The sequence below is a fragment of the Hyla sarda genome, chromosome 10 (assembly GCF_029499605.1).
Source record: "Hyla sarda isolate aHylSar1 chromosome 10, aHylSar1.hap1, whole genome shotgun sequence".
Classification (NCBI taxonomy): Eukaryota; Metazoa; Chordata; class Amphibia; order Anura; family Hylidae; genus Hyla; species Hyla sarda.
The window spans coordinates 77,334,730-77,360,780 of record NC_079198.1 but is presented as its reverse complement, the minus strand read 5'-3'; the positions used below and the strand labels follow the sequence as shown (position 1 = coordinate 77,360,780).

The following is a 26,051-nucleotide window of genomic DNA, read 5'->3' as shown; positions in this document are numbered from 1 at the left end:
ATCCTTTTCTGATTCTTACACAAATGGTATGCATCTCTTTGTGCCCTATACAGCCATAGTGTTCCCCTTATACAGGTGTAGCCTTATTTTGTTCCCCCGAAAATTGATTAGTAAATCACCCCATATACTGTAGTAGCTATATATAGTAAGTATATTAAGGCAGACATACAGACACTGAATTAAAAGGTGGTTAGGTAGCCCTGGTACAGTGGCTGTATCTTAAATATATTTAGTAAGAACTTATGAAATTCAGGGCCGGATTAACGTAGGGGCGGATGTAGCGGCAGCTCCAGGCCCCTATGTTAAAATAGGCCCGGCAGCCCGCAACAACAATATTAACAGTGAAAGAGGGCTGGCCCTGCGATGTCCCAGGCCGGCCCATAGGCTTACCTACGGCCCTGGTGGTGACTTGGTTGCGTGACCTGCGTGCCCCACGTGACGTCAGGGTAGCGTAGGGGGCGCCATCAGGGCAGTTCAGGCAGTACTGCTGTCAAGGGCCCAGGTGCACTATATACAGGGGCCCGTGGCTGCCGGCTGTCACTTTCCTCTTATGCTCCACTGATCGTGAGGCCTGTAACCTCCCTCTGCCCTGCCTGGTCTCTGCACTGGGGCTCAGCACTTCCCCACATGTACAGGCAGGAAGACCTGGGCCCCTGTCCTCTCTCCTGGGAAACTCTCCTCTTTCCTGGGCCCTTCTCCTGGCTCCTGGGACCCTCTCCTCTCTCCCGGACCCCTCCCCATCCCTCAGTAAGATCCCCGGCCTCCTGCTGTATAAATGTCGGCAGTCGGGAATAGGAGGAGGGGAGGGCTGCAGGCTGCACAGTGGAGCTAGGAGTAGAGGTGAAGTAAAGAGTCTGCAGATGTGGAACCCACTGGAGCTGTCTAATCCTGCCTAAAAGTAATGTGTGTGTGTGTGTGTGTGTATATGTCATGTATCACCTAACTGTGTATGTGTTTGTATGTATGTGTATATATGTCATATATGTCATGTATCACATGTGTGCATGTATATATGTCATGTATCACCTGTGTATGTATGTGTATAAATGTCATGTATCACCTGTGCATGTATGTGTATATATGTCATGTATCACCTGTGTATGTATGTGTATATATGTTATGTATCACCTGTGTGTGTATGTCTGTTAGTGTTGAAATTGTACACATGTAAAGTGCATGTGTCTGTATCTGTGTAATGTGTATGTATTAGTGTATTCCCTGTGTGGGGCACTATATGGGCGTATGGGGGCTCTCTTCAGGAGACTGGAGAAGCTAGGTGACACAGTGCAGCTTTATGTGTACTGCCTGACACCCAGCATTCCCAGACGTCTGAAGAGAATATCTGTCTGGTGAAGTAGCCACATTGGAAAGAAAACATGTTTTTATGTAGTGAAGTACCAAATGTCACACTAGTACTCTTAGTATTTCCCTAGCTTTATATGACTCCTGAATGGCAGAATACTAGTGTGACATCTGTTACTTCATCTCTCCAATATGGCTGCTTCACCATACAGACATTCCGTTCAGGAGACTGGGAAAGCTGGGTGACAGGCAGTCCATAAAGCTGGGGAAGTACTGTGAGCTCTGCACTGTGTACTGCCAGTCACCCAACTTTCCCAGGCTCCTAAAACCTCAAATGTGATGGGCTACTTGTCCTCCCTCTAGTTGTCACTGTGTATTATGGCAGCTGAGTTGTGTAAACAGCAGTCTCCTGCATCTGGACATACAGTACGCAAATTGCGTACATAATGGGGGTGATAAATCAAAACCTGTGCAGAGGTAAAGTTGCTGAGTTGCCCATAGCAACCAATCAGATCGCTTCTTTCATTTTTCACAGGTCTCTTTAAAAATGAAAGAAGCGATCGGATTGGTTGCTAGGGGCAACTCAGCAACTTTTCCTCGGAACAGGTTTTGATAAATCTTACCCAATGTACGTACAGGCTATAGCATTTTCCGGCTCCTATACGTACATTACGCAAATAGTGTACGCAATGTATGTACAAGAGCGTACATTGCGCAGCAGGCCCCGTGGTGATGTCATTTCATCACGCAGCCTGCCAGAGAAGTCCCGCGCCGCTATGGAGGCTGCTGACCGCCTGGCCTCAGCGCAGTGGATTTTTATTATTATTTTTAGAAAATCTATGTGGGGGCAATTTTTACCAAGTGGGGGCATTATTTACTAACTAGTGCATGTTTAGCCTACTGGAGCATTACCTATGTGAGGAGCATTACTTATGTGAGGGGTATTATTAACTAGCTGGGGGCATTATTACCTAATTGGGGGCATTATTAGTCAACTGGGGGCATTACCTACCTGGGGGACACTACCTACCTGCATGAACTATATGTGGGAACTATCTACTGGGGTCACTGTATACTGGGGGCATTACCTACCTGAGGGCACAACCTACCAGGGACCACTACCTACTAGGGCCACTATCTACTGGGGGGCATTACCTATCTATCTATCTATCTATCTATCTATCTATCTATCTATCAACAGGGGGCACTACCTACTGGGAGCATTACCTGCCACCTACCAGGGGCATAACCTACTACCTACCTAATGGGGCATTAACTGCCACCTACCTAATGGGGTATTAACACTAATAGGGGATGGGAAATTACCTACCCACCACCACCCATCCCCCTACCCTTTCTCCAACACACTAACCTACTCCCTAGGGCACTAAAGAGGAGCATTATTAGGGGCACTGAGAGGAGACTCCTCTCCCCCTCCCCCATTTGGCCAGCGCCCGCCAAGTTTAAAAAACTACTGTGTGGCTGCCACCTGCCTGAGGTCCCGCCGCCGGCGCACATTACTCTCTGCCTCTGGAGTTTCCCCCAAAGGTACCACTAGTCCGCCAGGCATGAACTGACTTGCCATTCAGGTGCACAGAAAAGCTAGGTGAGAATGTCTCACCTAGCTTTTCCATGCTCTTGAATGACATGTCTGCTTATAGTAGCTTAGCTATTATAATCAGATATGCCATTTAGGAGCTTGAAAAAGCTAGGTGAGACATTGTCACCTAGTTTTTCTGGGCTCCTGAATGGCATATCTGCTTATAATAGCTCAGCTATAATAGACAGATTTGCCTATAATACATAGTCAAAGCTGTCAATGCTATGATAATCAGATATGCCATTCAGGAGCCCAGAAAAGCTAGATGACAATTTCTCCCCTAGCTTTATCATGATCCTGAATGGCATATCTGCTTATCATAGCTCAGCTAGTATGAACAGCTTTAACTATATGTTATAGCCAAATATGTCTATTATAGCTGAGCTTTGATAAGCAGATATGCCATTCAGGAGCATGAAAAAGCTAGGTGAGAAATTGTCACCTTGCCATTTACTATAATGGGGTCAGTCGGGCGCCGTTATTTTGTAGCAGGACTAGCAGTATTCATTTTTCTCCCGCTATTCCCACGGGGGCCGTCATACTGCAGTGTCCTAATAGCTGTGTGAAAGAAGCCTTATGCATATGAAATTGCTAGGATAGCCAAAAAAGATGCTGGTGTATGGATACTTTGCATATCTTCATAGATGTTGTTTGATGCTTTATTTCACTAAACAAAAATAACATTTTTTAGTGGTGCATTGAGTGTGAAAGAGGTGTGGCTACAGGGCTGCAACACTTCTCCGAACCTTCTTTGACGCATGCATCCCCTATGCGCTGTGATTGGGGATTGTGATGGATGAGCAGTCTGACAGGTGTGAACTCAGACTTACCACTTGTGAACCACAATCCCTATTCATGGCACATGCACAGGATGTCAACGCATCAGCTGGTAAGCAAGCCCTGCGTGTTAACCAAAGAAGCAGCAGATGTGACGTCACATCAGAGAGATGTTACAGTCTGGGGGGCATAGCAGCCCCTCTACCACACCTCTTTGACACTCCGGGCCCCCATAAAAGTGAGTTGTTTCTTTTTTTTTTAAGCTAAGGAACAGATTCTATAAATATATGCAAAGTTTTCATACACTAACATATATTCAGCTATCCTGGTAATTTAATGTGCATAAAACGTAACAAAATTGCTTTGTGTTGCGTTTTCATTTTATATACTTCAATAAAAAGGCCCATCTCAATCTTCAGCACCAGGCCCATGATGCTCTTAATCCGGCCCTGATGAAATTCCATTCATACTCGTGACTTCCCCTAGTGACTTTAGGGCTCATGCACAGAACCATCTTATGACTTCACTCCATACATTCTGTGTTGTATTGAGCCATGAGAATATGTTTGTACACAATTCCCACCCAGCAGTTGTTCCACCAAGAGAAATGTGCTGCTTTTTTTTACAACTTTTAGTATAATATTGGATCTTTTGGGCTAGAATGGGGACTACATGACTATAATGACATGGGAATTGCCCTAGAGGGGTGAGTAATAAGGAACATTGAAAGAAATTTCATATGATTATGGCATCTATTTCTACAATTGCATATAGCAGTATACATTGCATTAATGGCCCAATGGCAGATCTAATGACTTGTACTGACAGCATTGTTTTGGACATTAAAACTAGTGGTTGTCCGTGACATTAAAGGGTACCTCTCATCAAATAAACTTTTGATATATTTTAGATTAATGAATGTTGAATAACTTTCCAATAGCATGTTAATGAAAAATATGCTTCTTTCTATTGTATTTTTCCCGATCAGTCCTGTCAGCAAGCAATTCTGACTCATGCTGGAGTCCTAAACACTCAGAGCTGCCAGCCTGCTTTGTTCACAGCCAAACAGGCTGTGAACAAAGCAGGCTAGCAGCTCTGAGTGTTCTCCTTTGTGAACAAAGCAGACTGGCAGCTCGTAGTGTTTAGGACTCCAGCATGAGTCTGAAATGCTTGCTGCCAGGACTGATAGGGAGACCCCTAGTGGTCATTTCTTCAAAGTGGAAAATTAAATAGAAAGAAGCATATTTTTTAATAACATGCAATTGTAAAGTTATTCTGCATACATTAATCTATAATATATCAAAAGTTTTTTTGATGAGAGGTACCCTTTAATATGAGTAGAAATAATGCACCTGTATTACACTAAGACTGGCCTTAGCAGAACTCCTTCATTACAATGCAGGCTGAGGAGATTCTCCCAATGTGATGCCTCTGCGAGTTGACTCGATTGGTAATATGCTTTATCTGAAAAACAGAGCATGTTGCTCCTTGTTTACTATATAAATATATTAACAATGCAGATGATGCAATGCTGTGAATATTTATCATGCCCTGTACAAACACAAAGTACAACACTCCCCTTTATTAGAAGTAACCCATTGTTAGTCAGTCCTAAACATAAGTCCCGAATAATAGGCTTACAATTATCTCCTAATTACAGGTGAATATGCAGACAGCACGATAGAGCTAAATTGTATGATTATTACTATGGAAACACTGAAAAAACATAATAAAAACAAGCATAATGTAATAGAGCTGTCGAATGCAAGCCTGCTACAATCTGCAGTTTGGGTCCTAAAATAAAAAGAACATGTTGAAAAAAAAGGGAAATAGATACATTGTATGAAAGGGAAACTGTCACTGGAAACAAAGGCTCTGTTCACACACCTTTTTTTAGCCTCATTGTGAGCTGTAAACAGCTGAGTGTGAACAGAAAAGTGGCTAAAAAAAAGGCTCAAAAAATGGTGCGTGAGCATAGCCTTAAAGTGCATCTATATGTTGCAGATTCATGGTGGATTTTAACTTATGGTTGTTCCACCCACCAGTGTACACAGACCCCGACTGATCATAACTTCTATGACATGTCAAAATTTTTTTTTTTAAATGACAGCGATACTTTAAACGTGCATTTTTTAAGCAATAAAATATAAAACAATAGAGGTATATATGAGAAAAATGTCCCAATCTGCCTTAACCTCTTAACGACCACAGACGTAAATGTACGTCCTGGTTTGGCGGGACTTCCCACACCAGGACATACATTTATGTCCTGTGCATGACCGCTCGCATCATACATGGCAGGTTCCGGTTGCTATCAGCAGCCTGGGACCCGCCGGTAATGGCCGACATCCGCGATCGCGCGGATGTCCGCCATTAACCCCTCAGATGCCGTGATCTGTACAGATCACGGCATCTGCGGCAATGCGCATAATAAAATAGATGATCGGATCGCCCGCATCGCTGCCGCGGCGATCCAATCATCTGTAATGGCGGCCGGAGGTCACCTCACTTTGCTCCGGCCGTCTCCCGGCATCTCCTGCTCTGGTCTGAGATCGAGCATACCAGAGTAAGAGATAGCTGATAATACTGATCAGTGCTATGTCCTATACATAGCACTGAACAGTATTAGCAATCAAAGGATTGCTATAGATAATCCCCTATGGAAACAGAAAAAGTGTAAAAAAAAAGTAGAAAAATGTAAAAGTAAAAAAAAATTAAAAATCCCCTCCCCCAATATAAATAAAAATTGTCAGTTTTTCCCATTTTATCCCCCAAAAGCGTAATTTTTTAAATAAACATATTTGGTATTGCCGCGTGCAGTTTTATATATTTGGTATCGCCGCTCGCGATTTTAGATTACTGATTTTGTACAAAAAGTTTTAGATTTTTTTTAAGCGGTACAAAAATATAAAAGTATATAGCCATGGGTATCATTTTAATATTATTGACCCTCAGAATAAAGACTACATGTCATTTTTACCGTAAAGTGTACAGTGTGAAAATGAAACCATCCAAAATGTGCAAAATTGTGGTTTTCATTAATATTTCCTCCCTAAAAAATTTTTTAGGGGGTTTGCCGTATATTTTACGGTAAAATCAAAGGTTTCATTACAAAGTACAATTGGTCACGCAAAAAACAAGCCCTTATATGGGTCTGTAGATGGAAATATGAAAGAGTTACAGATTTACGGAGGAGGAAAAAACGAAAATGCGAAAATAAAATGTGCCTGGTCCTTAAGGTGAAAATGGGCTTGGTCCTTAAAGGGTTAAACAAAGCAAACAATAACAAAAAATGGGGGAAAAAACACACCTAGAACATTGAAAATATCACCCATGCATAGCACCTATAACATAATGGCAGCAGAGGGAAACTAGAAGTAGCAACACTGAAGTGACAAGAGGTCACATGACAAGCCACATCCATGCCTGCGCCGTCACCAGGGTAACACATAAAGCGAAAGAGGAAGCATATTATCTATTTGTTCACAACAGGTGTTGGCCATAAGTTACTTTTTGAAAAATTGTATTTCGTTGGATATTTTCATTTTTGAACTTCACAAAGTTTATTATAAGATCTAGTGAATGTTCATTGCTTTGTTCTTTGTTTTATAACCTTTTGACAGAATCAGTAGGAGTATGTGAAACCCATAGGAATATTCATATTTTCAGCAGAACCTTTGCTTGAGGAATTAAAATTGTTAAAACATACCTTTAATTTCTAAAGAATTTTTTAACTGCTGCACGATTTTGTTAAAGTGACGGTTTAAAGTTCATTTTTGGGCTTTCATTGCTTATATTGAGTCCATGAGAGTCCCCTCCATGGTGCCCAGAAATTTTGTTTAAGGAGGTGGGACCTGTATGTAAGCCATACACAGAGACCTCTTTTCCCTTACCTGTCTGCCAAATCACTGGACAGCACTTAATCCTCTCTGCTATGCCATATTATCATGCACTGGACTGATTAGGACTGAATTGGACTGATTGGCTGTGCTGTTGAATGATTTATGGTACATGGCTATAGATTGCATGGGAGGGGGGATGCAATGATTTTGCAAGATGCTATGCAGCAGAAAGGAAAACAGCAGTAAAAGCATCCCTGGTCTTAATGGTGAACTGCTGATTATAACAAAAAGCTAAAAAAGGAGCAGCTGGACAGAACTTATTGTTCATCAGCAATAAGAGGTAAGTCTTGATTTTACCTTCCAGGCACAGTTTGAATACTCTGGAAGAGGTAGACAGGGTCAGCTTGCATGCACACAGTCCAGACTATCTCTAGCACATAGCATAAGCTAAGCATTGTCCTTACTTCTCTCTTGGTGTATCTCTTCACAGAGACAGACTGAGCCTAACAACAGGCAGTGAACTGCAAATTTAGTAAAATTGAGACCCATAGTGCTTGAAACGGTAGACACAATTTAGGGGGATGAAAGCTAAATCTTTAAAGTGGATGTTTAATGAGAAACTAACCTTCTGTTTAAAGTGTACAATACCTGTCATATCACAGGGAAAAAAATAATGCTTCTATGTGTTAATCAGTAGGTGCATATTCTTCTTTGGTGCAGTGTTTAGCTTCTGTATTTGGCTCACAAATCCCTCTGTTCTGCTGGTCACTCATTCTTCCATTCGTCGCTCTCGCTCAGGAAGGGGCATGTCCGAGACAAGCACTGAGTCCGCCCTCACTCACCATGTATTCACTTCCTACCTGAGTCTGCTTGCTGTGCTGGGTATCTTCATTCAATCACTACAACCTGCTTTGTAACCCTCTTCTCTATGTTTTCATGCTACAATCTGACGGGACAGGAGTGAGCAAAGAGGAGTGCTGGTCCCTCCCTTACTTCCTGGACTTTGGCCCAGTCTATGTTTCAGCTGGGACAATGATGATGCTGCAGCCGGACAGGATTATGTTCTGTAAAAAGATTATAAAGCGCTTAATGTTTTGTCAAGATTTACAACATATACAATGTTTTGATTCTGACAGTGCCCATTTAAATGAAGTGTTTTTGTTAATCATATTTTTAAAGATTTTTTTGTGATTTTGTTTCAAATTTTCAATTTTACTATGTTTCAACCCACGATTGTTTACTGTGCTTTTTCTTCCATCCTCAAATTAACCCAGGCTATTCCAGACACTACAAACCCTGAGATACCTCTTTTGTGGGGTTCAAAAGTAAGACACCCATGATCCTTTATGTCCTGCATCTGGTGAGGCCAGTGTTAATCGTTTCAGGGGAACAGAAGATCCATGGCTACTACAGGTGAATAACAATAATAAAGTAGCTATGGTCAACATTATGAAAATTTGTATCTTGCATGAAACTACCATTCCTATGATTTAAATGTTATATGTATTATCAATGGTCACTCCATCTTGCATATATTTACAAATTCCATGCATAACAAAAATATCAAAAATATGATAGCCTTGTGTCATCTTTTTACTGAAGGGCAATAAGGTAATATCCATGGTGATATGTTAACTTTAGGACTAATGGATCTGTGTGTGGGTACTCAGCACCATGTAAACCACTATATAACTGCCTGCTAACGGGTCCTTTTTAATGGCAGGTTATCACTCTATACTCTAAATATAGCAGTGTAGACCACAAAATATTTCCCAGGCTTGGCAGATTTATATTTATAGGCAGAGAAAGCTTATTTTAAATGTCCCATAGAGAAATATTGCAATCTGCATTGAGAGAGCACATTGCTTTCAGTAAGCAGGCTCTGATCAGTAAGTGGCATACATTACAGTGCTTTTGATGGAATTATAAGTGTGTCAGCGGGAGACGCAGAAATGTTTTCCTAAAGAGGTGATTACTAAAAAGGTATTAAATTAGTGATAGTGGGAGCATGACGCAGCGTGACATATGGATACACACAGACCCGCAAGTTCTCCGTGTACAGGTCACTAACAATTGCAAATCAGTATCATACAGGTGTTTGTGAGTCTGTCACAGGATGCGGTGACATCTGGGCTTGACTTCTTAAGAACCAAGACACTACTTTCACAGGGCAATATAATGCACAGCGAAGGCAAAGCCAGAGCAGGTGCATGCTAATGATTAGATCAATTTTAATTAGGGTTTTAATTAAGTACCCAGCCCAGCAGGAAACATGACATCCAGCCGGCAGAGGCGAGACAAAAACACCAAATAATGCAGATACAAGAGGGGAAACGTCATTTACTGGAGGCTTGTAAATGTAGTCACAGCTCAGGAAAAGTATTTAGGTAAGTAACAGTGTCACCTATTAGGAGGTGCAGACAAAGTAACAAGTGTATGACAGGTTAACAACTTCTTGGCTGCCTTAAGTAATGATTAGGAAGTAGAGAATGGCAGCCATGATCAACTAAACATAGCACAGTGGTCTAGAAAAGTAATGAAAAGTCATTATAAATTGAGACATGATCAAAGCTAGTGGTCATTTTAATTGGGTATTTGTGAAGAAACTCAGTTGGAGAACACAACTCATTATAAGTCAATGATTGTGTGAGCGATCTGTCAATTACATTGTGTAAGATCACGTCATCATATCCTTCATGTACTGTGTAAATACAGAAGAAAGTGTGAACAATGCCTAAAGAGTTTAAAATTCTGGAGGGAACAGAACTAAAACATCTAAAAACAAATCTTTGTGCTGATCATCTGGGTTTTTAGAAGCCAGACCCTGAGCAATCAAACATCGATGGACTACCCTAAGCATAACCACAGTAGGATAGTGCTATTTTGCCATGATTTCTAGAAAACATCATTTCTGGATGACAAAAATTCAGAAAAAAGGTGACAAAATTTCAACGTGTGGACACAGCCTCAGGGGAAGGGTATAACTACTATGTATCCTGACCTCATAGAGATAGCAGTGGTATACATATAGAGCTGGTGAGAAGGGGTTTGTAAATTGCCGGGGGAGGGGGGGGGGGCTGATGTGCAGATGTCATCCTGTAGTTCACAGGAAGTCAGCAGACCCAGGACAGAGACCTTCATGTTACACATTAACCGCTGGTTGTTGTCTGAATGTCAGTCACCTGATGCAGCTACAGTAATAATGGATGTGGCTGACATTAAACGAAACAGGTGGCACTGTGGGTATAGTGGATGGGCGGGTGCAAGATATATGGGCAAAAATCAAACAAACATGAATCACTTGTTTAAAAGGGATTTTCCATCTAAAACATTTATGCAACATTTTATCGGCTCCCACTGCAAGCATTATCTAATGTTGGCACAAGTGCCTCAGTTAATCAGTAACTTTGCTTTGGTCACTGATTGGCTGAGCAGGCAGGCCCCTGTTCCAACACAGATACAAGAAATTGCTTAGCAGCGGCACCATGGCATCAGCGGGGATGAGGTGGCCATACATGTATTCAAATCCTGCACATATTTTTAATGTACACTCTTTCTAAACCATCAGCACATGTAAACGTATGTGGGTTATATAGAATAGAGTCAAGGTCTGCATCTCTGCTCTAAATGGAAAGAATAATTAGAAGTAACCAAAGCATTCTATGACAATTTAAAATCATGATGTCTAGAGATAAGGGATTAACAAAAGACCGTTGTAAATTTCCACCAAAAATTATGCAAATTTCTCAAGTAAATTGTAGTAAAGTAGCTGGGCCAAGTGAGGCCACAAACAAGTAGCTAAACTCCACCAATTTTTTAATAAAGTGGCAATAACAGTGTACAATTGAGAAGAAATTGCAAACATTTGTGGCTTTTGTCATCTTCATTAGTTTTCCTCGTGGAATTTTCTTGGTTATTGGCTTGCAAAGCGTTAAGAGCAGGTAAAAGCTTTTAAAATATTATGCATCTCCCACAAAAAAAAAAAAAAAAACACTGGAAACAACTTTAGCACCTATCTAAAAATAAAAAAACAGAATAAAGGAGAGTAAGCATTTCTTTAATATGAAAATGGAAATGGAACGCATACCGTGTGATTATTATTCCATGTAATAATTTAAAGAATTTATAAAAAAAAAAAAAAAAAAACTCAACACAAAATCTACCTCTTTTGTGTTATTCTAGAGTCTATAAATTGTCTTATTAAAATAAAAAAATACACAAATCCATCATGCTCAGTCTGTTTGTAAGCAATGTCTCTGTTGAGAATACTACACACCAGTGAGACATGTGTTGATATTTTCTCATGAGGCGAAAGGAGGAGGGAAGTATATTTCCTGTTTTTACCTAAAAGTAACAGTCAGAAAAATCCTCTCAAATGTCCCTGTCACTATAAAAAAGAACTCTTGACATGCCACAGGGACATGTCAAAAGTTTTGATTGGTCGAGGTCGGAGTGTTCAGACTTCCACGATACTCCATATATAGCCAGGAGCAGCACTACACTCCCTGGCTCCCTACAATCTCTGTCCACTTCAGCGTTACTATAACCAAAGATCGGGGAGATCTGAGCAGTCAGACCCAGACCGCTCATGTGCCTGTGACATATCAAAAGTTTTCTTTTTTTTTATATTAACAAGGTCACTTTACTCAGACACAAATCTTGTTCCTTTGTCACTCTATAATATAAATGTGTTGAGCCATTATATGGCTAAATTTCAGGCTTTCATAGAAAGTCTTTGTTTGCATTTTGGGTTATATGCCCTTTTTGTAATTCTAACCCGACCCTCAAGAGTCTAGGAGACTAGATGAAACATGTAGGAAATATCTACCGTAAGTATATTTTATAGAGCAAGGTTGATAAGATAGTTCTAGGTAAAGGTTGCCAATTGTAATAAAATTTGCAGGAAACTGCATAAGGGTTTCCTCCTACCATTCTGCCAGCCCTCTGGCAGTGAGCAAATGGTAGGTTTCATGCTTGTGTGGATCTCTGTGGCGGCCATTGTTTCTGTGATGCTTTGTCTGTGGGGTGGAGTGGCCCAGAGCCAGGGGCTTGGTCGGGCAGTAGTGGGGCTGCCTGGCCACTGGGTCACTCCCCCCATTGGGCATGGGGTCTCGGAGGCAGTGGTCACCGCCTGGCGCTATGCCAGTGTCAGGTTAGGGACCCACTCTAACGAGGTGGCCTTGACGTGGCGAGTGGGCTTGTACTTTTTGATCAAAATGTATACTAACAACCTGTTAGTTTTTTAAATTATGCTGAGAAGCAAGTAGATCAAATTACAAATGGTGGATGTGCGGTTGTGTTTCTCTTCTTGTGTTGCACTATAATATAGATGTGTTTAGCCATCATATGGCTAAATTTCAGGCTGTCATAGGCTACAAAGGTTAAGTCTTTGTGTCAATGCATTGGTCTAACTGAGCACCATTGTGCTCATTGAAGTTTTTACCCTTTCATTTTGTCTTTGTTTGCATTTGAGTTATATGCCCTTTTTGTAATTCTTACCTGACCCCGATGAGTCTAGGAGACTAGATGAAACATGTAGGAAATATCTAAGTACATTTTATAGAGCAAGGTTGATAAGGTAGTTCTAGGTAAAGGTTGCCAATTGTAATAAACTTACTCATGGTGACACAATTACACATGGCCACAAACTTGTTGCTTTTCCATCTCTATATGTGAATTGTCTCCTTCATGTTGTTTACTCCTTACTAAAAAAAATGCAGAAGCTTTAATGGTTCTGCAATAGAAGGTGAATAATAAGCTTTATACATTTGTAAGAAAAACTAGACAAACTCCTCCAATATTTCATACAATCTCAAATCAAGTTGTATTTTGTTCCATTATTGTTTTCTGCACCCTTCTGTCACTTTAACTTTTCAGTTAGTTCGATTTTAAGTTCAATGAGTTACAGCTGTGTCCGTCCAACAAAACTGTTCCTAGAGTTGTCACAACTCAAACAACTCTTAGCTGTCTGGAACAAACTCTCTCATATAAAATGGCTAAAGAATATGTTATCTCTAAGAGATTGGAGAAAAGCAAGCTCCCCTCATATTTCAGATCTGCGAAAACCCACAGGTGTTTCTGTCCATCCTTTCACTAAGAAGACATCTCTGCACCATGGGTCCAAAGTGATATTTAGCTGTCAAGAAGCCGTTACTGAGAATAAGAAAAAGACAGGTAAAATGAAAATTTGCATGTTTGGGGATATGTAACAATATCTACAGATGGTGATTTATTTTTTGATTGAAGGCAGCATAAAGGTTTATACTGTAGTTACAGATGCATTTTAGGATGTTTGAAAATATCTCTAAAAAGTTTATTCTAGATATGCAAGATATTGGCCCTGATTTACTAAGAGTGGAGTGCAGTTTTCTTTGTGTGTTTTAATTCCCTACAAATTTTTTCCCATGGTATTTACTCAGGTTTCCCTACATTTTGCACTTTTCACTACATTTTGCTTTTTTACGCATGCTCTCATCTGTAGGGTTTTCCTCAGCTCAAATCCACCACATTTTCTGTGGAAACCTTAGTAAATATGTTGTTTTTTGTGAAAATGTCAGGGACCCGCCCCTTTTTGGTAGCCACGCCCATGTTACCCAGCTGTGACACCCCTTTTTCAGGTTCTCAGTAAAATGTAGAGTTGGTCGTTTTTTTTTCAGTTCTGGTGCGAACTCTGGCGCAAACAGAATTTCTGGCACAAATCACCAGGATCTGGCGAACAACCCGGCAAAACATGTCAGGTTTAAAATAGTAAATCAGGGCCACTGACTCCAAGTATATTGTTGTAAAGATTTCATGGAACCAGTGCTGGCCCAAAGAAGTCAGGCTTAGACTCCTGGGCCATCTGATGACCATATATTTTTTTCTTATAATCTGGTTTGTTCCTAACAGTTGTGGTGATGATCCCTAGCTTGTTTCCTGGCTTCACTTTTGCTTTAGACTTTTCTAGCAGTATACCCACCCCTAATTGGGGACTCTGATATGGGAATTGACTGGGAAAAGTCCATGTCTCCTTGTGTGGATTTAGGCCATGTTCTCACAAAGTATGGCAGTCTATTTTTTTAAACTGTAACTGGCCAAAATACAACCATTTTATGATTCAAAAATTACCCCAAAGAACTCTGATGTGGTCAATAGAATTAAAAAGTACAGCCCTTTGTTCAAAACACATATTAACCCCTTAAGGACATAGGACTTAAATGTACATCCTGATGCGCTGAAACTTAAAGCACCAGGACGTACATTTACGTTCCATACATGAGGCGAGCACTGGAGAGGTACTCGCACCATACACGGCAGGTCCCGCCTGCTATTAGCAACAAGCGATCACGCTGATGTCCACCATTAACCCCTCAGATGCCATGATCAATACAGATCACAGCATCTTTGGCAATGCGATGCTTTAAATGGCTGATCTTATCGCTCACGGCGCGGTTGCAGAGATCAGATTAGCCAAGATGGCGGACGGAGGTCCCCTCACCTGCCTCTGTCCATTCCCCGGTGTCTTCCTTTCTGGTCTGACATCGAGCAGACCAGAGAAGAAGATTGACAATAATACTGATCAGTGATATACCTATGCACAGCATTGAACAGTATTAGCAGTCTAATGTAAAACAAAAATAGAGAAACAGAAACATAGCAACACATCCACAATTTGTATTTTGATTTACTTGCTTCTCAGCATAATTTAAAAAAACTACCAGGTTGTTAGTATACATTTTGTTAAAAAAGTACAAGCCCACTCGCAACGTCAAGGCCATCTAGTCAGAGTGAGTCCCTAACCTAACCTTTTTAATTTCCTCACACAAATAATAATTTTTTAGGTTAATCGTACATTTTATGGTAAAATGTTTGATGTCATTACAAAGTACAATTGGTCACACAAAAAACAAGCCCTCACATGGGTCTGTGGATGGAAATGTAAAAGTTATGATTTTTAGTAGGTGAGGAGGAAAAAAACGCAAACACAAAAATAAAATTGTCTGTGTCCTTAAGGGGTTAAAGGTCATTTATCATTAATTTTCTACACCAAAAAAGGCTCTATTCCTTTTCACAAATCCCCCCCCCCCCCCAATAACTCTATAACCATAGGGGAAGATTTATCAAAACCTGTGCAGAGAATGAGTGGTGCATACAACCAATCAAATTGCTTCTTTCCTTTTCCAGAGGCATTTATAAAAAAATGAAGGAAGACATCTGATTGGTTGCTATGGACAACTGTTCAACTTTTTCTCTGCACTGGTTTTAATTAATGTCCCCATAGTTTCTACAGCCATAAAATGATGTGTCAGAGGTCTTTTTGCACCAATATGTCCCAAATAAAAATAGTCGTTTTATTCAAAAAAGTGTATGTGAGCCTTCACTCTAAGGCTTTTTTTTTGAAGGCATCAGAATGTCTGCACAATCTCTGTGCAGACATTCTGCAAACTTTGGGTGCCAGCATGACATGCTTGCGCTAAGGCCACTCGGAAATGTGCCATCTCCATAGACGGCATTCCTGGCAGAGTATCAGTCAACATCGGCCACCCCCTTGTATTCTCGTAGATTCCGTAATGAGAACCTCCTGAAAAGAAATTCTGTGATAAAAACTGAAGCATTTATTTAATGCTTCATTGTTGAGGCTTCTGGATACTGCTTGTTAAATATGTTTTCTGCTTTCTCTTTGAGGTTGAGGAAACACTTAATGGCCGTTTTGACTGGAAGATGATTGTCATACAGATTTAAGAGATAGTTAGTGTGAGACCATTTTCATTATATAATAATGATTTAATACTTATTCTGCATTCTAAGAGTTTTTTTTTTTTTTAAGATAGCCATAAATGAGCTAGACTATCAGGATATAGCTTTATGTATCTTGAGGGGTCATGACATACGGAGAAGAAAGTCTGAGAAATGGGGATAAGCAAAGCATATTACTCATCACCATGAACAATTCTGTTTCATTGTAAGATGTTGTTAATAAAAAAAAAAAGAGTTTTAAGATCTGAAAACAAGCAACATCAGATGCGCTTTGTTGACCTGCTGCTTCAGTCATAAAGTAAAAAAAAATCTAAAAAAAATTGCCTGAAAAGGCCATAATTTTAGCAGTACAAAAAGAAGCCATCCTCTAAGTGTTGGATAACCTTTTCCTCTTCCTCTTTTAAGTGAATTACATAGAGGACTTGCAGAGATATCAACAAGATTCATGCTTATTATACTGTGCGTTTTCCAGATATATGATTTTTCTTAGATTGCTGATAAGTAATCAGAATGTACTACACATCAATGGCGGCTCTGCTGACATGTATGTTAACCCCTTAACCCCTTAAGGACCGGGGTTTTTTCCGTTTTTGCATTTTCGTTTTTTGCTCCTTGCCTTTAAAAAATCATAACTCTTTCAATTTTGCACCTAACAAATCCATATGATTGCTTATTTTTTGTGCCACCAATTCTACTTTGTAATGACGTCAGTCATTTTGCCCAAAAATCTACGGTGAAACAGAAAAAAAAATCATTGTGCGACAAAATTGAAAAAAAATAAAACGCTGTTTTGTAACTTTTTGGGGCTTCCGTTTCTACGTAGTAAATTTTTTGGTAAAAATTACACCTGATCTTTATTCTGTAGGTCCATACGATTAAAATGATATCCTACTTTTATAGGTTTGATTTTGTCGTACTTTTGGAAAAAATCATAACTACATGCAGGAAAATGTATACGTTTAAAATTGTCATCTTCTGACCCCTATAACTTTTTAAATTTTTCTGCGTATGGGGTAGTTTTAGGGCTCATTTTTTGCGCCATGATCTGAAGTTATTAACGGTACTATTTTTACATTGATAGGACTTATTTTGGACTTTGGAATTTTTTTGCGCGTACACCATTGACCGACCGGTTTAATTAACGATATATTTTTATAATTCTGACATTTCCACACGCGGTAATATCATATATGTTTATTTTTATTTACACTGTGTTTTTTTATGGGAAAAGGGGGGGGGGTGATTCAAACTTTTAATAGGGGAGGGGTTAAATGATCTTTATTCACTTTTTTTTCACTTTTTTTTTGCAGTGTTATAGCTCCCATAGGGACCTATAACACTGCACACACTGATCTTTCACGTTGATCACTGGTTTCTCATAGGAAACCAGTGATCGATGATTCTGCCGCTTGACTGCTCATGCCTGGATCTCAGGCACTGAGCAGTCATTCGGCGATCGGACAGCGAGGAGGCAGGTAGGGATCCTCTGGCTGTGCTGCAAGCTGTTCGGGATGCCTCGATTTCGCCGCGGCTATCCCGAACAGCCCACTGAGCTAACCGGCAGTTTTTACTTTCACTTTTAACCGCGTGGCTCAGCTCTGAGCGCGCGGCTAAAGGGTTAATAGCGCTATTAGCGGCGGGTCCCGGCTTCACTATGACGCCGGGCCTGCCGTGATATGATGCGTGGTTACTGTGTAACCCTGCGTTATATCACGGGAGCAGGACCAAGGACGTACCGGTATGTCCTTGGTCCTTTAGGGGTTAAGGTACATGTACGTCATGAGTCCACTCCCGATCTATAATGGCGTGGCCCCCGCATCATAGCGGGTCGGAACCCGTGGCACTGATCGCAGTGCGGCGCGCTATTAACCCTTGAGACGTGGCGTTCAAAGTTGAATGCAGCGTCTAAAGTGAAAGTAAAACCACGCCGGTTAGCTCAGGGAGCTGTTCGGGATCGCTGTGGCAAAATCGCGGCATCCCGAACAACTGCTGGACACGAGGATGGTCTCCTACCTTGCCTCCTGGTGTCCAATCGCCGAATGACTGCTCAGAGCCTGAGTTCCAGGCATGAGCAGTCAAGCGGCAGAATCATTGATCACTGGTTTCCTATGAGAAACCAGTGATCAATGTAAAAGATCAGTGTGTGCAGTGTTAAAGCTCACTTTGGGAGCTATAACATTGCAAAAAAAAAGTGAAAAAAAGGGAATAAAGATCATTTAACCCCTCCCCTAATAAAAGTTTGAATCATCCCCTTTTTCCCATAAAAAAAGTGTAAATAAAAATAAACATATGTGGTATCCACACGTGCGGAAATCTCCGAATTATAAAAATATATAATTAATGAAACCGCACGGTAAATGGCGTACGCGCAAAAAAATTCCAAAGTCCAAAATAGTGCATTTTTGGTCACTTTTTATTTCATGAAAAATGGATAAATATTGATCAATAAGTCCTATCAATGCAAAAATGGTACCGCTAAAAACATCAGATCACGGCACAAAAACTGAGCCCTAAAACTGCCCCATACCCGGAAAAATGAAAAAGTTATAGGTGTCAGAAGAGGACAATTTTAAACGTAAACATTTTCCTGCATGTAGTTATGATTTTTTCCAGAAGTACGACAAAATCCAACCTATATAAGTAGAGTATCATTTTAATCGTATGGATCTACAGAATAAAGATAAGGTGTCATTTTTACCGGAAAATGTACTGTGTAGAAACGGAAGTTGGGGGAATCTCCCATGCTGCATCTGTACTTATAGCGGGGGGATTTATTAAAACCTGTCCAGAGGAAAAGGTACTGAGTTGCACATAGCAACCAATCAGATCACTTCTTTTAGTGGGCAACTCAGAAACTTCTCCTCTGGACAGGTTTTGATAAATCTCCCTCATACTGTTCTTAAAATGCCTCGAAGTAGAAATTTTTATGGATTTTTAACAAATGTAGATGTTTTTATACGGTGCTGGCTGGACCCCATTTTCTTTACAATGTTGTGCTGAGAATTGCAATACACCGTATACTCAAGTAAGCTGAAAACCTTTGTCCTAGTTTATATAGTGTAAGTACCTCCCTAGAAACATGTTGTAAAGGAATTTCATTTGAGTGATGACCACCAATCATTGAGTTAATAATTGACAGGCTAATTAACAGGAACCTCTCATAACTTTCATGCTGCCTGAACCATGCCATGGCAGTCCCTGGTGGTTTTTCCTCGAGCCACCATCCTCGATTGGCAGATCTCTTTTCGTACATATGAATCAAGGCTAGTAAGGTCAGAAAAGCCATCAAGGATACCCGAATAAATTGTAGTTCAGGTTCAGACAGCATAATAGTGATTCCAACAGTAAAAGTCTATAGAATCCAATTCACCTCTGTGCAGTCCATACGTGAATCAGCACTGGACCAAGTAGTTTATGTCATGACAGGGAGATTGAGCCCTAAGCTGTCCCTAATAACATTCTCCCTGCCTACTTGCCCATCCGCCCTAAATGGCGGATCGACAACAACCGTGCCGGTCCCTACTTGAGCTAAAGTGCAGTGGGCATAAAAACAAATAATGATATACATAGTTTGGTCACAGGCCAGAAACATAATGGGAAAACTACCAAACAAGCAGGTATACAAGACAGAATATATACAGGCAAACCGAGCAGGATATAGTGAACTAACATACAGTTCAGAACTGGAACCAAGATAAATGGCAGGTATGAATAAATGAACAAGACAAGGTATGGAATAAGTATACAGCAGAAACCAGAATATGCAGGGGATGAACAGATGAACTGAATGTTAAACACTAAACTGATCAGGAGCATAGAACTCTGTTCACACTTGAACACAGAACAGAAACAAACTGGACACCCGATCCACAAAAGGAGTAGACAGCAATAATAACTCCAAATAGACTTCTAGCCAGCGAGCACACTACAGCGTGTGATCAGGATACTGGCCTAGAAGGAAACAAAAATATAATACACGAAACACTAACATAAACTTATACTAGTTCAAATGACTCAGATCAGTAAGCAAGCACAGAGAACACTATAGACCAATGGTAAAGCACAGAGGAAACACTAGATCAGTGATCATGTACTCTATGATCAGCACATGTACTATAAACTCTAAAGATCAGCAATCATAAACAATCATGAATAAAAAAAGGTGAAACCAAACTCCACAATGTGAAGGAACAGAGGTCAGGCTACTAGACAGGATATTGTTCAAGATACAAGACATGATATATTCAAAACCAACTCGACAATGTGGAGGGACACAGGTCAGGATGCTACAGTGTGAACACAGACTAAGATCACAAGGTAAAGACAGAAAGGACAAACAAATCCTAAAAACCAACAAATGTACTACAAACTAAAATATATCATAAAACATGCTAAAGATAAATACAAGGTGCAAGATATGTGTCACGATTCGGCTTACGGGTTGTGGATCCGCTGTGTCAGCGAGGGATTGGCGTGGACCGTGCTAGTGGACCGGTTCTAAGAGGCTACTGGTTTTCACCAGAGCCCGCCGCAAAGCGGGATGGTCTTGCTGCGGCAGTAGCAACCAGGTCGTATCCACTAGCAACGGCTCAACCTCACTGACTGCTGAGAAGGCGTGGGACAGAAGGACAAGGCAGAGGCAAGGTCAGACGTAGCAGAAGGTCGGGGGCAGGCGGCAAGGTTCGTAGTCTGGATGGATAGCAGAAGTTCAGGTACACAGGCTTTGGACACACTAAACGCTTTCACTGGCACAAGGCAACAAGATCCAGCCAGGGAGTGCAAGGGAGGAGATCAGATATAGCCAGGGAGCAGGTGGAAGCCAATTAAGCTAATTGGGCCAGGCACCAATCATTGGTGCACTGGCCCTTTAAGTCTCAGAGAGCTGGCGCGCGCGCGCCCTAGAGAGCGGAGCCGCGCTCGCCAGCACATGACAGCAGGGGACCGGGACGGGTAAGTGACCTGGGATGCGACTCGCAAGCGGGCGCGTCCCGCTGTGCGAATCGCATCCCCGACGGCCATGACAGTGCAGCGCTCCCTGTCAGCGGGACTGACCGGGGCGCTGCAGGGAGAAAGACGCCGTGAGTGCTCCGGGGAGGAGCGGGGACCCGGAGCGCTAGGCGTAACAGTACCCCCCCCCTTAGGTCTCCCCTTTTTTTTGTCCGGTGACTGCCTCCCCTGGGATGAGGACACCGGGAAAGAATGGAGGGTTTCCTCAACGGCAGGTAGTACAGCAGGAGTTGGAATGGGGAGGGAGGGCAGAGGGTGAAGCTTGGCACGGGGCAGGGAGACACAAGGACGGGAGCCATGAGGAGGCACAGAGGCTTGCCTGACGGGACTGGAAGGGGGGGAGAGGCACTTCCTGTGGCAGGCAGAGTCCCAGTACTTGATCTCCCCGGTGGTCCAATCAAGGGTGGGCGAATGAAGCCGGAGCCATGGCAGACCGAGGAGGACCTCAGAAGTACAGCCGGGGAGAACGAAGAGCTCAATCCTCTCGAGGTGGGGTCCAATAGACATGAGGAGGGGTTCTGTGCGGTAACGCACGGTGCAGTCCAATCTGGCTCCGTTGACCGCGGAAATGTAGAGCGGCTTGACGAGACGGGTCACCGGGATGCTGAATTTATTCACAAAGGACTCCAATATAAAATTTCCAGAGGCACCAGAGTCCAAGCAGGCCACGGCTGAGAGGGAGGAGTTGGCTGAAGAAGAGATCCGCACGGGCACCGTGAGACGTGGAGAAGCAGACTTAGAGCCAAGAGACGCCACACCCACGTGAGCTGGGTGCGTGCGTGCGTTTCCCAGGCGTGGAGGACGGATAGGGCAATCCACCAAGAAATGCTCGGTACTGGCACAGTACAGACAGAGATTTTCTTCTCTACGGCGATTCCTTTCTTCCTGGGTCAGGCGAGACCGATCCACTTGCATGGCCTCCTCGGCGGGAGGCCCAGGCGTAGACTGCAAAGGATGCTGTGGGAGAGGTGCCCAGAGATCTAAGTCTTTTTCCTGGCGGAGCTCTTGGTGTCGCTCAGAAAAACGCATGTCAATGCGGGTAGCCAAATGGATGAGTTCTTGGAGGTTGGCAGGAATCTCTCGTGCGGCCAGCACATCCTTGATGCGACTGGATAGGCCTTTTTTAAAGGTCGCGCAGAGAGCCTCGTTATTCCATGATAACTCGGAAGCAAGAGTACGAAATTGGATGGCGTACTCGCCCACTGAAGAATTACCCTGGACCAGGTTCAACAGGGCAGTCTCGGCAGAAGAAGCTCGGGCTGGCTCCTCGAAGACACTCCGGAGTTCAGCGAAGAAGGCCTGGACTGTGGCTGTGGCAGGATCATTGCGGTCCCAGAGCGGTGTGGCCCAAGACAAGGCCTTTCCTGAAAGAAGGCTTACTACGAACGCCACCTTAGACCGTTCTGAAGGAAACAAGTCCGACAACATCTCCATATGCAGGGAACACTGAGACAAAAATCCACGGCAGAGTTTAGAGTCCCCATCAAATTTGTCCGGCAGGGACAAGCGGAGGTTAGGAGCGGCCACTCGCTGCGGAGGAGGTGCAGGAGCTGGCGGAGGAGATGGTTGCTGCTGTAGCAGAGGCAGAAGTTGCTGTAACATGGCGGTCAACTGCGACAGCTGCTGTCCTTGTTGGGCAATCTGCTGCGATTGCTGAGCGACCACCGTGGGAAGATCAGCGAGACTTGGCAGCGGCACCTCAGCGGGATCCATGGCCGGATCTACTGTCACGATTCGGCTTACGGGTTGTGGATCCGCTGTGTCAGCGAGGGATTGGCGTGGACCGTGCTAGTGGACCGGTTCTAAGAGGCTACTGGTTTTCACCAGAGCCCGCCGCAAAGCGGGATGGTCTTGCTGCGGCAGTAGCAACCAGGTCGTATCCACTAGCAACGGCTCAACCTCACTGACTGCTGAGAAGGCGTGGGACAGAAGGACAAGGCAGAGGCAAGGTCAGACGTAGCAGAAGGTCGGGGGCAGGCGGCAAGGTTCGTAGTCTGGATGGATAGCAGAAGTTCAGGTACACAGGCTTTGGACACACTAAACGCTTTCACTGGCACAAGGCAACAAGATCCAGCCAGGGAGTGCAAGGGAGGAGATCAGATATAGCCAGGGAGCAGGTGGAAGCCAATTAAGCTAATTGGGCCAGGCACCAATCATTGGTGCACTGGCCCTTTAAGTCTCAGAGAGCTGGCGCGCGCGCGCCCTAGAGAGCGGAGCCGCGCTCGCCAGCACATGACAGCAGGGGACCGGGACGGGTAAGTGACCTGGGATGCGACTCGCAAGCGGGCGCGTCCCGCTGTGCGAATCGCATCCCCGACGGCCATGACAGTGCAGCGCTCCGGGTCAGCGGGACTGACCGGGGCGCTGCAGGGAGAAAGACGCCGTGAGCGCTCCGGGGAGGAGCGGGGACCCGGAGCGCTAGGCGTAACAATATGACATGGTCAAAATAGCACAAATCACCAGCTCAGAATACAGGCTGAGCTGGGGTTTTATAGCCACACCCCAACTGCAATAGGGTGAAAGGCTTAACTCTTCCAAGCCTAAGAAGATATAGCACAAAAACTTCTCAGACATAAAAAAAAAGGCAAAACATATCCAGCAAATAAGAGTAAAACATAAAATGTTTTCTTTACCACAATTTTTTTCTGCTCTGCCTCTAGTTGCTTACTTGTAAACTCTCTATTTGAAAGTCTACTTTATAACACATCTGCCTCTATTTTGTATGTAGGCATATAAGAACAATTAAGTGAGTCAGCTCACCCATGGGAATTAATCTTATTGTGTGTGAGGGGTGACTATCTGCTCCTAACACTTTGTTGCTTGATACGGGCTTACGATACATGGATTAGGATACATGGATGTTTCGATCTTGAGCCCGACACTACCCCATTGAAATGTGAATTTCAACGTTAAGACATTATTGTTCATGTATTCAACAAGCAGTGGTATAGGGGAGACGTTGCCCCCACCAAATAAGGAGAAGGTTTTACATGAACCTCCCATACCACTGTGTGTGTGCCGCAAACAAATTGGTGGTGGAAAATATGTATTTCTCCTCACAAAAAGACGGGGAGTGTCGGGCACCTATGGAAACTCCCATCATATTTTTGAAAAAAGAATATGTTATCAAATGAGGAAACACCAAGCCTTGCTTTTCACAGAAAGCCATATTTATAAACTCTTCAGCCACTATAATTGCATGGTCAGACATTGTACGTACAGCATTACTTTAATAAAAGTTAGGCTTCACAGTTAAAGGGGTACTCCGGCACTTAGACATCTTATCCCCTGTCCAAAGGATAAGGGATAAGAAGCCTGATCACGGGGGTCCCGCCATTGAGGACCCCCGTGATCTTGCACGCCTCACCCCATTAAAATCAGTCCCCGGAGCGTGTTCGCTCCGGGTCTGATTACTGCCGATCTGCCCCCCCTCAATGCAAGCCTACAGGAGGGGACGTGACAGATCACGGGGGTCCCCAGCGGTCCCCCGCAATCAGGCATCTTCTACCCTATCCTTTGGATAGGGGATAAGATGTCTAAGCACCAGAGTACCCCTTTAAGGGAATAAAAAAACAAGGGATAAGGAGCAGCACTCTGTGAGATAAAAGTAGAAGGTGGGTGCACACGGCCGGAATCCCAGGTCACGGGAGACACTTCACAATGTAGAAAGGAGAAGACTGTAGCACTCCAGTAAGATGAAAGTGAATGTGACTTTATTCCAATTCAAACATCAAGGCAACGTTTCAGCTGCACGCAGGCATGATAAAGGCTGTCTGCGTGCAGCTGAAACGTTGCCTTGATGTTTGAATGGGAATAAAGCCACATTCACTTTCATCTTACTGGAGTGCTACAGTCTTCTCCTTTCTACCTTTAAGGGAATAGATAGATCAGCTCACCGGCAAAGCATCCCGTCCACAGTGCGGCAGATGTATGGTAACACCAATATCCAAGATAAAGAAAGAAATACCAGCATGGAAATATGCAGAGTCCTGTTTTAATGGTTAAAAGTCAGCAACACAGGTAGTTGAACAAGAATAATGATGCGTTTCAGACGTGTACCGCCCTTAGTCATATAACAAAACTAATGAACATCTCCAACTTATATACAGGAAATGATCCGGAGGAGGTGGGGCACATCTATGCCAGGTCATTAAACCGTTGACATACCAAAGACTGAAGACAATAACATAAATAAATATAAAAGGCGAAAAAGACATTACATATCATATCATCAAAAAGAGAGTGTGTCTGGCAATATAATAGAAAAATGTATATACAATGTATATATAATACAATGTAATCCAGACAAAGACTCATAATGATGATATACAATGAAGAGAGGAACACAAAAATTTACCAAAAAATATATGAACATCAAGACATGGGAATCAATAATCATGATGAATATGTAAAAAATGTTTGCAATATATATTTTATAATTTTTTATAAATACATAATGAATAATGTAATAAGACGTCCTGCCTTTCATTTAAGCCCTTTAGAGTTCCAGAAGCAAGAGTCATGATCCAAAAAACAATCATTTCTGGAGGAAGAGAGACCCGTTCTATGCTAATCTGTAATGTGGAAGTACCACCTGCATGTTTCTGCGCACAATGGGATGATACAGCTGAAATATGGTGGGTGTTGAAATGAGGGATGTTGGACAAATGCTTCCTGATCCTGACTCAATGCATGAACTCAAGTAAACAACATACGAGGTATTACAATTAGTATATTGTTTTATGTTGTGTGTTGAACCAGTAGCATATGATGTAAAACTACCTCCT

At 42.6% G+C, this 26,051-nt stretch overlaps 1 long non-coding RNA gene across 3 annotated transcripts; it reads left to right on the top strand.

Annotated features, from left to right (window-relative positions):
- Positions 1 to 815: 815 nt before the first annotated feature.
- Positions 816 to 26,051, top strand: LOC130294255 (uncharacterized). Of its 3 annotated transcripts, none has more exons than XR_008848455.1 (4): positions 816 to 898; positions 8,796 to 8,934; positions 13,576 to 13,695; positions 25,759 to 26,051. It is a non-coding gene; the product is annotated as an uncharacterized LOC130294255 (long non-coding RNA). The 3 variants fall into 3 exon arrangements; XR_008848453.1 differs by lacking the exon at positions 816 to 898 and adding an exon at positions 1,899 to 1,930; XR_008848454.1 differs by lacking the exons at positions 816 to 898; positions 13,576 to 13,695 and adding an exon at positions 1,899 to 1,930.